The following is a 13652-nucleotide window of genomic DNA, read 5'->3' on the forward strand; positions in this document are numbered from 1 at the left end:
TATACAATCTACTGGAAAAATAATGTATATATTTTCACTAGACCTAATATTTCCTATAGGGGCTACTTTTTTACTATACTTTGTATCTGAAAATATCTGTATTTTGGTATGTGCTCGTTAATTTCCTACACCATTTTGCAGCTGCTTTCTCGAGTTTGTTTAATTTACCATAGGTTTTGGTAACTTTCCCCCTCTGCAGATCCGCTACTTTCATTCTCGTTGTTTCGTTGTTGTATTTTCCACTTTTATGTATTAAAACCCATGCCTTCCTACCTCAACTCGAAACTCTTTCGTACATTATGGCTTAATGTTGCGTCAGCAGTTACGTATCCCAACACAGCTCGCTCCAGCACATGCATACTTATCTACATGTATACAGAGATATCAGTATAAGCGTGTGTATGTGCTTTGACGTCGCAATTTGGGGATTTTAATGTTGTCACTGTCACATTAAGTGTGCTATACAGCCAAGTAGTCGCTTTTATTGCTGCCGCTGCTGTTGTTGCTCTTGTTGTCGTGCTAATTTATTTGTTGTTTTAACGCTCGTTGCTGTTATTTTGACAGTCCTGCTTTTTGGTATGTGACAATTTGTCGTTCCAATTTCCTCTCGTGAACAGTGAACAGTTAACCGAACAACTGTTTTTTACAAATATTTGTATATACGAGTATATAGATACATACATATGTATATATCGATGTATCTAACTGTGTACGGTTATAAAAAACACAACAACTGCACTCTCCGCTCCGCTGGTATTGTATCTTAACTGTTTCACCCGTTTGTGGTTTGTGCTTTCCAGCTCTGGAGATACATTTCTTGCTGCTTGCTGTGGTGTTTGCGGGATTTACGTGATATTTTGGTTGTATAATTGTCAATGCGGCACATTCTGCAGAGTTGTTGTACGTACATATATTTATGTTCATGAACACATGCCGTTATCTAGATTATGCTGGTTTTTATATACAAACATTAATCCTTAAGTTCAGGTGTTAATCAATACCCAGAAGTGTCAATGTTCGCTGAGAAATGACGCTGATGAGGGAAGTTGACATTTCATTGTGCTCTTTCATCTGTCAAAGTAAGCACAACCAGGCTAAATGTAATAGCAAACCGTGTCGTGTGTTATTTTTTATTTAACCGTAAAATTTAGCGTTATCTGATTTGAGTAGCCTGATAAATTGTATATCTAAATTGTTATTATTGTTTTGTAATAATCTCTCACATTGTCGAAAGATTGAGTAAGGTTAATAATTGGGGTTAAGTGTGCTCTTTTTGTTGTTAAAGCATTGTTCTAAAACTTGGAAAAACACTGTATTATTTAAATTCTCAAAGGAGATGACATTGGTATAGCACCATCTCCAGCCTTAAATTGTTTTCAGTTTGATTTTCAAGTAAAAAGCCCAAAGCCTGAGCCAAGTTAAATACTCTTGACTAGACTGTATATAACCGAGAGTCTGTTATTTAGCCCATATATACAAAATCTTAGACATTTGATACCCAACGGTTACTCTCTTACTTACTATTAACCTCTGGGTGGCATCTTTGGCGCAACAGTTGAAAAATTCAGCCGCCATGGTAAAATCTCTCACGAAATATGGTTATCTGTAGTACTAGATTCCAGCATAGAAAAATTCACCAAGCTACCTCACTATCTCTGGATCGAAGAGTTCGCAACCAGATCGATAATATTATGATAGATGGACGACATGTATCCAATAATCTTGGGTGCTGCTATCACAACTATAGCGAAATGGTTTTCTATTCGACTTACACTCCTTCTCTTTGAGAACACCATCAGTAACTTGGTATAGAGGAACAAGCTCCTAATGTAAAGCTGCAGGCAAAACCATTGACTTTCCTAAAAGTCGAACAGCTGGCACGATGAGCACTGTCGTGTCTCAGGGGAGAGAAAGCAGTCAACCTAACTCGCAATATTGCTATTGACCACAACCCGAGCGGGAAGGAATAGATACCAAGAATTAAAAGGAAAATATATAAGTATGTGTCCTATATGCGGATAAAAAAAGAAAGAGGCCTAAATGAGAAAGTATAAAACCGACAAAGAAGGTCTCACAAGCGGAAGAGCAATTCGGCTAAATTTATAGTAAGAGAATTAAATAAATTTCCGCTTCAACTTTTATTATAACTAAATTCAAGCAATTCAAAAATACCCAACGAAGCCTTGTTGTGGCTTTCTGCGCTTATGCCGCCAATATTTGCCAAGCACCAATTAAGCCAAATCAATTAGCTGAAGATAAATGTCAGATGGTCACATATACACAAAAGTCTATGTTTGTATGTGTGTGGGACATGTAATTTACTATTCCGAAGCTAATTGTTTGCGCTGCAGGCGCTTTACCAGAAGGGCACACAAAACACACGAGCACACAAACACAGACGCAGCAAATGTTAATGGTTTCCATGGCGCTCGCGCATTTCCCAGTCAAGCGACACAAATGTAATGACAAGGCGGCGCGCACCAGGCTCATTAATCTCACAGAAATAACCGAATTCATAACCAAACAACCTGTCACGAGACACACACACACACCCCTGTACATACACATAAGCAAGTTAGTAGCATCATAGCCAAGAATTTTAAGAAATAACTGTTGAGTAAGCGTTAGGGGTAAATAGATTTGAATTAAAATTGCGAGGAAAAATAGGCAACGAGATAAGTGGGTGTGTATGTATGATACGGTTTAATTCTTTTATTTGGGAAGTACAACAAAAAGAAGACAGAATGTTAACTTCGGTTGCACCGAAGCTACATTACCTTTCAGTAATAAAATGGTGAAAGAATCGGTTAGTTTTAGTACTAAAATGGTTTAAATCGGTTAGTTTGTATGGCAGGTATATGCTATAGTGCTTCGATCTGAATAATTTTATCTGCATTTATAGAATTGCTTTGAAGAATAGGTTTTGTCAAATTTCATAAAAAATATTTTGTCAAATAAAAAAGTTTGTTATACAAGAACTTGTTTTTGAATGGTCAGTTTGTATGGCAGCTATATGCTATAGTGATCCAATCTAAACAATTTTATCAGTATTTATAGCGTTGCTTTGGAGATTAAAGCATGCCAAATTTTGTGAAAATATCTCGTAAAATAAAAAAGTTTTTCATACAGGAACTTGTTTTTGAACGGTCAGTTTGTATGGCAGCTATATGCTATAGTGCTTCGATCTGAACAATTTTATCGATATTTATAGCATTGACTTGTAAAATAAGTCGTGCCAAATTTCATGAAAAAATATTGTCAAATAAAAAAGTTGTTCATACATGCAAACGGACTTTATAGGGTCTCCGACTTTTCATTCAGGGTCTTACAAGCTTCGCGGCAAATATAAAATAGACTGTTGAGCGTATAAAAAAGGCAACTTGATTACAAGTAATTAAATGTGTAAATTACATTAATTAATGTGTAGTTAGCAGTATTACATAATAGATAGGATAGTATAAAAGACGAGTTAGCATTGGCTTGGCGCACTACTTACATTCGTTTGTATGTGTATTTTGAGGCCGCTGAAGCAAACTGGGCGAAAAAATAAAGTTCAAGCTGCTGCTAGCTGCAAAAGCTGAGCGTGTTTTACTTGCGTACTGTAGTTTTTATCAGCTTAACGCGGTCTTGCTTAAGCGCTTGTATGCTTTGTGACTGCTATTGTGTTGTATTATATAGTATATAGTATGTATATATATCTTATTTATTATATATTTGTATATGTTTATGGAAGCGTAAATTTATGCGCGCTCACGGCTGTTAATGACGATTGTGATGACGCTGATAGCGCGCGTGTTTGCCAGCAAAGTGACAAAGTACGGAAAAGTGTAGTATGCTTTCAGGCGCTTATGGGTTATGGGTCGCTTGCGTATGCCAAATGGAAGTGTGAATTCAGTCAACTGGAATAAGAATATGAAATACCTTACTACTTACACTACCAAAATAAACGTGCCAAAAGTGTCATTGATGCGATGATGAATGAGTGGGCAAATGGGAAATTGAGTTAGGAATTGGCGAACAAAAGCAGTGTAAATGAAATTCGTTGCTGTTTGCACGAGTGGTTATAGCTTCGTAGTTAGCTATAATTTATATATAAATATTCTATTTTTATTTATCTATGATTTATCATTAGCTGTAAATATATATTTGATAAATTTTGAAATATTTTTCATTTATTTTTTAAATAAAATAAAAATTATTGTCTAAAGGAATTTTTTGTCTGTAATAAGTTGCTGATACTTTCAGATATTTTCGGGAAAATGTCAGCCATAAGCACTGGGTATCTGGTGAGTTGGATATTTGTCGCACAATTTCCACAATTTTAAATATTTTCTAATCTGAATATTAAATATTTATATCTTCATTTATATACATACATACATACATTATCGTCACCTGAAATGCAATATAACGTAACATCACTTTTCATAAGTTTACAGGCGAAGAAAAAACGACATAATAGAAACCATTCATATTGAAAAAAATTGAGTTTCGGTTATAAAGTGGTTATATGTTGGTTATATATTGGTTATACATTGGTTATATATTGGTTATACATTGGTTATATCTGACAGCGGAAGCTGAAAATTTTATACTACATTTATGTAATATGTTGTCGCGAATCATAAGCAATAAAAAACTCAATTTCGACTTTTTTTGACTCGTTGTTTTGCATTTTAGGTGACGACGGGGGGCTACAAAAAATTATTGTTTTTTATTTGATTTTTTTGTTTTTAATTGGTTTTTTGGCTAAAAACAATAATTAAGGCACTGTTCCAAAAAATCATGAACAAATAAAATACAATTTTAAATTGTTCAAAAAATAAATTAAATTTAAAAAGATATAAAATAAAAAGAAATATATTTATCTAATCTTCTATTCAGATAGGCGAAATTCATCTAATCCCAGCGGGATAATGGTTCACTGCTTACATTTTTCTTTGAAGAATGCTTCGAAGAAAATTCTATGTACAATTCTTCGATACCAGGTAATGCATAAAAGTAAGCTATGCGGCTAAATTCTACTGTGTTCATATTTCCAAGTCAAGTAAGTACGTGAAAAACGACAAATACAAATTGATAGAATAAAATTTATAAGTAAATTTTTTCACTATTTCGTCAAATCATCAAGCAAAAAGTTGGTTACTATTTGGTAAGTTTTTCCTGTTTTTAACATTGAAGGACATAGCTTCAAATTTATAAACATACTCTTTTTGTAGAATGTGTGAAAGTTGAAGGCTTTACCGAATCGGAGTATATTCACCAAATTCAAAAAAGTATCAAGCTCGCCAAAGGCCGTTTCTTCAAGTCTCGTTGCTTGAAAAAAAACGAAAAGAGACTCAGCCACAAAAATAAAAGAAAACCATAATGGCTAAATGAGTAGCGACCAACATCTCCGCTTTGGCAGCATCCCGGATCTTTCCGCTAGTTACCCGTCTGTATATGTATATGTATATTTAACGTTTTTTAAAACCTGCTGTTTTCAACCTTTGAATATTTTATATATACATACATAAACTATTTCAATTTGTAATAATTCAGTTCAGTTAAACACATTTTGTTATAACAATTTTTAAGTGCATTTCGCATAAAATAAAACCTTTATAACGATTGTATTGAATCTAGTGCATTTTTTATTTTAACAAAAAGTGTGAGTGGCCTATAAGATGAGTTTTTGTACACATAATACTTATTTTCATACAAATATACAATTTTTCCCATTGACCTTGGCATCGAAGAATTCTTCGTTAACTGTGGCATCGAAGAATTCATCGTTAACTGTGGCATCAAAGAAATCTTCGTTAACTATGGCATCGAAGAATTCTTCGTTTACTTTGGCATCGAAGAGTTCTTCGTTTACTTTGGCATCGAAGAATTCTTCGTCCCTATGGTAAGCGAAAGGGGTGATCTGTTACTTTTCGTAGGACATCGCCGTGTTAATTTTCATCGGTCGGGGTAAGCGATACAATCATGCTGCATCGTTTACCTTGCTCGCTTACCAATGTCTACCATATCCCGCTGGGATTTTATCTATACAAATGAAAACAGTATGCATTACCTTTGTCTCTGAGAAATTTAAATTTTTATCTCAAAGCATTGCGTTTTTTATTGCCTACTTCTAGGCACCCAAAGCGAAACTTCACAAATATGTGTGTAAGTGTCCGCGTAAGTCATGGTATGTAAATTCCGCACAATAAACTGCGAAGAATGTGCGCTGTCTTTTTTTAAGTTTTTTTTTGTCCATTGCCTATATGCATGTGTGTCTGTGTGTTGAGCTAAATCGCTATCCACGCTGGTCATCCGCACTGCCTCAACCGCGTTGCATTGCAATAAATAAATAAATGCGACGCAAGAGCCTAGGCAGCGCACAGCTGCGCGCAAAACATACGGTACAATGCCTAGCGCACATGCACACACACATACAATAATAAACCGTTATTTATATGAAAATTACGCCGTGCAGACGTCCAATGATCACAGTACATTCTTTTAAACTTTTTTACCGTTACTGTGTTACTTGTGTGCGCGATTTCGCTCCAACCGCACACACACACACATGCACATAGACACTTTATATGGCAGCCACTGGCTTACAAGCAAATCGATAATTTTTTCTTCAGCTAAAAATAGCGAAAAGGAAGTCAGGTGCATGGGTTGGCCGCAGGCTCGCTGGCTGGATGGCGCGCAGGATTTGGGTTGGGTATAGGCGCAGATGAAGGCGAGTGTGTGTGAAAGTGAGTATGAGTTTGTGTATGTGTGCGCGTGCAGCTATTATAAGTCGCTTTATATACAATATTAAATATTATGCTGATATACATATATATATCTATGGATAAATATGTATGTTTGTGTCTGTAAGTTTCAGTTTGCGTGCACTGGCATTTCTACTCAGCTGTCTGTGCCTACATATCATTACGTTTATATTTATAATGCATCGAACCGTCCATTCATCCACTCGTCACTTAGTCTGTCAGTCCCACTGTCTAGCTGTAACACTACTTTCTCTTTCTAAATGTCTGTGTGTCCGTGTATTTGTGTTGTTGCATTGCAGCTGTGTTTTGCACTAATAAATCGCACCTGCCTCTGCGATTTCGGTATATTTATGGGCTAACTACTTACTTGCGTTACCTTTTAGTTTTATTACTGCGCTTTCGGGCTGGCCTAATTGCTAGCTGGCGCTGCTGCTTGTGCCCGTGTTGGTTTTGGGTTTTTGTTGCTGTTGTTTTTACTGTTGTTTTTTGTTGTTTTTTGGTTGCTTTTGCTGCTTTTGTGAAGTGGCAGCTGGCGTTGCGCGATTAGTGTTCTCAATTGAATTCAATTTGTTGCAATTCCAAGAAACTCACGTACTCACACCAGCAAGCATCGACACACATACACATGTGCACGCACATATAATCAACTGTTTAGTAGCGTTTTAATGGTTTAGTTGCTCGTCACTGGCAGCTGCTACAAACACACACACACGCATGTACACACAGTTGTGCTGGTATACTTATTTTTTCACGCTTTGTGGTCGCAAGCGAGTTTGACTTGTGAGTTTTTTTTCGTCGCTTACTCGGCAGCAACCTATTTCGCAAGCTCGGTGGCCCGTTAAACTACTTTTACAACTACTTTTTCTACAACTTTTGGGAATTTCGAAATTTTTTCCACACACACGCACTTAATTTTCAGACAAGCTGCGCGTTTTTGCATAAATTTTTGCTACAACACTCTATATACTTTGGCTTCTGCTACTTTGCTTTGCTTTCGCACGCTCGTTTGTTGCCTCTTCTCGCGTTGACTACTCAGTTTTTCACGTCCGTAAGGATACTAAAGGAAAATTCGTTGCGCCACTGTGGCTGACTATGACTGCTTCGCTGTTGAGACACTGAGCAGCAAGCGTTTGCGGCGAATGCGGCGAATTGTGCGTTTATTGTAGGTGCTTGCTGCTACGATTCAGCTTTCGCTCTGCTAGTTCACTGCGGCGGCGAATTCGTTTGCGCGTCTCACCTTCAACACCGCCTCCCCGCTAAATGTACTCACTACAAAATCAAATTCCCAGCTTCGTTTCTACACCTTTATAACGGCACTTTAGCAGCTGTGTGTTGTTTAACGTTGCGTATACGCAACTTTTGTGTATCTTTTGTGTTGTCTGTACCGATTTCTCTTAACGGCCCACTTTATTTGTACCGTTGTCGATGGAAAATGCCATTACACTCGGTCCGCTTGCTTGTGAAAATCGATGATACGCTCGAAAAGGTACCTCAAACAATGAGAACTTGCAAGCTTTAGTTTTTCGTATTTGCGGCAAATTCGTAAGCTTCATGGCGACCACAAACTCATTTATGAAATAAATGTATTTGACGCATGCGCTGAGTTATCGGATATTTCCCAAGCAATGAATGGGAGCGTAGAATATAATTTTGTTGTACTTGTGAAAATATACAGTTAGAAATGTGCAAATGTATGTGTTTAAAGCTGTGAACAGATAATAATTTATATTCACACAATCTTTACGTGCATTTTATAGCGTACATGGCACAGTGGTTTCTTCCATGAAAGTGGAATTTGATGGCAAAAAAGTTAAAAATTAATAGAAATCAATAAAAACTGTTAATTTTGTTTGCAACGAAACTAGAATACCATGCACAGGTTCAAATTTTGCATACAAGAACTTGAATTTAATGGTTCAGTTTGTATGGCAGCTATATGTTATAGTGATCCGATCCAGAAAATATGTTCTGAGATTATAGCACTGCCTAAAGAAATAATCCAAGCCAAAATTTGGGGAAGATAGCTCTTGAAATAGAAAAGTTTTCCATACAAAGACATGAATTTGATCATACAATTTGTATGACAGCTATATGTTATAGTGATCCGATCGGAACAATTTCTTCAGAGATTAGATATTTACTTAGGAAAAAATTCAGTGCCAAATTTCGTGAAGTTATCTCCTAAAAAAAAAAAGTTTTCCTTATAAGGACATGAGCTTAATGGTTCAGTTTGTATGGCAGCTATATGCTATTGTGGTCCGATCGGAAAAATTTCTTCAGTGATTATATTATTACTTAAGGTCAAAATGTATGCTAAATTTCGTGAAGATATCTCCTAAAATAAAAAAGTTTTCCATACAAGGACACGAATTTGATGGTTCAGTTTGCATGACAGCTATATGCTATAGTGATCCGATATCAATAATTCCGACAAATGAGCAATTTCTCGTGAAGCAAAAAGCATATGCAAAATTTCAGAGCGATATCTCTAAACTAAGAGACTAATTCGCTTCATTTTCCTTAACTTTTCTGTGCCCAGTGAACAGATAGTAGTTCATTAGTTCATAGCTGCGTGTTTCAGTCTAATATCTGCACAATAAAGCTTCGAAAAAATATATTCTATATATTCCAATCATCAAAAATTCCAATCTTGAGTACCGGAGCATAACTCCATGCCATCTTCTGAAGAAACTTTCACTGATAATGAAGAAAATAATTCTTAAAAGTCACATCTTATTCAAAAATCTTCAACATTGTATATTTCTAAAATATTTTGCACCAACAAAAGCAACTACCAGAGCACTGTGACAGACAGCAAGCCATTGCCAGTTTTAACAGTATAACATATAAATATGAACATGTATGTGTATGTGTTATATGGTCATGCTATATACTGTCATTTACTCGCACATGCTCATAGCATCATAGGAGAGAGCGTCGTCCCTCTGCCTAAAGCTGATTCTTATCACTGTCAGCCACATTTGACATCAAGCCAAAGTAGCAGCGCTCCTTTGCGCTCTCACTCTCTCCCCAGCACGGCGCATGAAGCTGGCAGCTTTACGCCCACACACAATATGGCGAAATGTGCGTAAGTTTTCGCCTCAACTGCTGCGTGCGTGCAAGTGACAAGCTAACTGTGCTTATATGAGCGCGACTCTCTGGCTGACTGACAAATATTTGGCAGTATGCTTATGACAAGTCGTCACTTACACTACTAACTGTCCCACAACTAACGGTAATGTGCTGGTATATATGCACGGGGTTGTGTTGTTGTATGTATGTTGTATGTTTACTGTTTTCCCTTATCTTAAGCAACATTAATTCATCAGACTATTGCACAGCGCCTGATAGTAGGCTTTGGATTTCCATTCAAGCGCATATATAACTAAATGTTTGTATGTATGTGTAGACTCTCGTATAACTATAGCCAACAACAAAGCAGCTGGCCACATATGGCTGATTAATACAGGCATTTGACAGCCGTTCTCAAACAGCTGTCAGATCTGGTTCAGCCCTCCGCGCCTCACTGTGCTCACTGTGCCCTGCTCTGTCTGTTTGTCGTTCGCTAGCAGACTATGTGTGCGTGTGCGTGCAGCTTTTGTCAAAAAGCAACGAATTGGAGCGTTAAGTCCGTCTGGTTTTCGGAGTGAAAAGTGCCACATTTGATTACAAAGGTAAACAGAAAAATTCCATGCGTGTTTTTTCGCCCAGAGCTTGCTGTGTTTGTATGTATAAGTGTATACGCATGATCTAAAAAGTTTTATAAAGGCATTTGCTCAGCTTCAAGTTATATAATTTCGTGAAAACATATATTTACATATATGTAGGTGTGTAAACATTTGCCGTTCTTATTTTTTTATTTTCCAAAAAACTCACACATACCAACACATGTATCTGTTTAGATGCCTTTCTTTTTACAAACAAACAGTAATATATTCTGTTATGTATTGTCCCGTTATTTTGTGTGGGCGTTAGAGTGTTACTGATGGTATATTGATGGCGAATTATAATGAAGAGCCACGCTGAAGGGCTTCAATCAAAGTTGAAGTACAATGAAGGAAATCCGATACATGGCAACTACAAGCGCGCATAGACAGACAAACTTACATATAAAAACCTATATACAAGTATATTCATACATTAATGTACTCGCATAAAAAACGCTCATGCGTAAAATTTATATAACATTAAAATTGTTATTGTATTGACGTGTTCGCGAGCGGCGTATATGGGGAACAAGAAAATATCCGCTTAATGTTGGAAAAGTCGTTTGAATACTAAACAGAAGACATTTAGGGCAAAGAGGAAATGGCAGCTTATAGCTTAAGGAAATCTGAAGTTTCGCCTGCGCCTATATCGTAGAAGAAATACCGATTTTCTTTGGGAAAATATCTGTGAAAAAACTTTAGCTTTGGTGCAGCTCTACATAACGTTGTTCCCTTTTATGCTCTATGATGAAGCTATCTTGATTTTGATCGGACAGTTTCTATTGCAGTTATAAGCTATAGTGATCCAATCAGAACAATATAAGTATTTGGATATTTCCGATAATAATCACTATCGAATTTCGTGAAAGTATCTTGTCAAATAAAAAAGTTTTCCAATCAAGACGTTATATGGATCGATCAGTTTATATGGCAGCTATATGCTATAGTAATCTGAGTTGCCTTAACGAAATTTTATCAAATATAAAAGTCTGCATTGGAGGACTGACTATGACCAATCAGTTTGTATGGCAACTATATCCCATCGTAGTCCCATATCGACGGCTCCGACAAGTGTGTAGCATTTTGGGGAAAAAAAGACGTGTGCAAAATCTCAGGTCGAGATTTAAAAATATACAGCAGCAAACTAAAGATGTATCTTTTATGGAAAAAGTCGTCGAAACATCATTCCCAAAACACGATCGGATTTCCTATGTCAAGCGATGAAACAAAGTCACTCCCGTAAGTCACGGAAGAAGAGCTATTGGCCATAGCAAAGAAAATTAAAAACGCCAAAGCACTTGGATTAGATGGCTTACCCAACAGAGCTCTAAAGGAAGCTAAAAGCTCAAAACCTCAACTGTACGCTAAAATGTTCAACGCTTGTATAAAGGACGAAGTGTTCCCCGACCACTGAAAAGTACAGCGTCTAGTTCTGCTTTCAAAACCAAGGGAACCACATGAAGAACTGCGATACTGCTAAACGTGCCGTAGGTGGCAAAAGATGGAAAGGTGGCAAAAAAAAGTATTGCGCGCTGTTTACCATGCATATCTATAATACCTTCAACAGGAAAAAATGAGCACACTAATCAAAACCCTAGATGAAAAACGCGCCCCTGAATACCTCATAAACATTACAGGTATATTGGGTTATTTTAAAAACAGAAGTCTGATTTTTGATACGGACGAAGGCATCAAGAGCTACTCTATCCGGAGTGGATTACCCCAAGGCTCAGTATTAGCCCCAATATTACGGAACTAGTGTATAATATGGATACTATGAAGACAGCAAAAACAGACGTGAAACTAATAGTATATGCGGACGAACTCATAGTGATAGCAGTGGCTAAACAATAGAACCAATGAAATAAATGCAATGAGTGCTTAAAGCGTCTACGCCAGTGGTTCTCTTCTGTGAGACTGGATCCGACGATTTTTAATAGCGAAAACAATGAGTTCCGTAATATTATATGCAGCACCATTATGGTTATAGGCAATGGATATAAAAGCTAAACGAATAATTGCAGTGCATAGACTTTCTGCAATTCGAGTAATTAGTGCTTTCCGGACCATATCAACCGACGCTGCTGAATATTAGCCAGTATGCTGCCCATTGACATCCAGGGAGGTGAACTCGAGCGATTATATCAGCTATCAGCGCCTTAAACAGTATCGAAAAAGACAGAGGAGAGGAACAAGGGCACCAAAATGTGACAGCAGCGGTGGAATTCTTTATCCAAAGTGCGGTAGACAAACAGTTTTCTACCGGACATCCACTCGTGGATAGACATACGATCTGGATGGGTGCTTTAGAAGCTGTCTTTACAGATTCCACAATGGCATTGGGCCGAACTGTCTGACGAGTCCAGAGTATGTATTTAGAAGTCTCTGAACATGTATTATACCATAGAAAAACTAAAAATGACACTCAGCGGTAGTTGTACAGTCGATCTGTCAGTCGAGGGATAAATCGAAAACTGTTAGTGAAGCGTCAGCATTCATAATGACAAAACTGAAACTTTTTTCCAAAGATTAGGTGTCCGTCAGTTGGCACAATAGAGGAGACTTGAATGTCCTGTCCCTCCCTCGAAGTAATACATAGGCGTCACCCTGATCATTTATAGTACTTAGGTATATATTTTACAGGGCTTTTGTCGTTTTCTTTTCCAACTTGGTGACAAAGTAATAGGGTATATTCACGGTATAATTTCTCATTGAGGCCTCAAATATTGGTCTGTAAAGCCCATCTTGTTCGAACCGAAAAGGCTGTTGAATATTATATTCGCTGGCATACCATATTTTGTTCAATGGATGACAGCTTAAATAGGTACAGTTTTCTGGGTTACCTCAGTTAGTCTGAACAATCTGATACGAAAATAGTCTCCCATGAAACACAACAAAAACACAAAGCCGTTCAAAAATCTCTACTCTTTCAATAAATATATTATATACATATGTAGATTGAAATATATACTCGTACAGTCACTCTAACTCTTTGCCGAGACAAGATCTTCAAAATAAAGGGCTTAAATCGAAGATAGAAGAAGAGATAATCTTAGACACTTTAGGAGTGAAAATAAAATTTATAAAGTTCCCCTTTCGATAACAGATTTTAAAAAAATAATAGTTTCTAACCGAATGGAGATTACTAGGCGAACCTTGCGCGATTGTCATCATCATAAAAATAGGTATCACA

The 13652-nt window shown here is 36.9% G+C and overlaps 1 protein-coding gene across 4 annotated transcripts in view; it reads right to left on the minus strand.

The window, feature by feature from the left end:
* Nucleotides 1-8201, minus strand: part of LOC105229712 (ras-related protein Rab-3) — a 31869-nt gene extending 23668 nt beyond the window's left edge. Inside the window, exons 1-2 of one of the 4 annotated variants that reach the window (XM_049451954.1) lie at nucleotides 7129-8201; nucleotides 3497-3899 (exon numbers count right to left, since the gene is read on the minus strand). The gene's annotated coding sequence lies outside the window, so the exon portion shown is untranslated. Of the gene's footprint in view, nucleotides 1-3496; nucleotides 3900-7119 lie in introns of all 4 variants that reach the window. The other 3 variants (XM_049451953.1, XM_049451952.1, XM_049451951.1) reach the window with 3 other exon arrangements.
* Between the last annotated feature and the right edge of the window lie 5451 nt (nucleotides 8202-13652).

The sequence above is a fragment of the Bactrocera dorsalis genome, chromosome 3 (genome assembly GCF_023373825.1).
Source record: "Bactrocera dorsalis isolate Fly_Bdor chromosome 3, ASM2337382v1, whole genome shotgun sequence".
Lineage (NCBI taxonomy): Eukaryota > Metazoa > Arthropoda > Insecta > Diptera > Tephritidae > Bactrocera > Bactrocera dorsalis.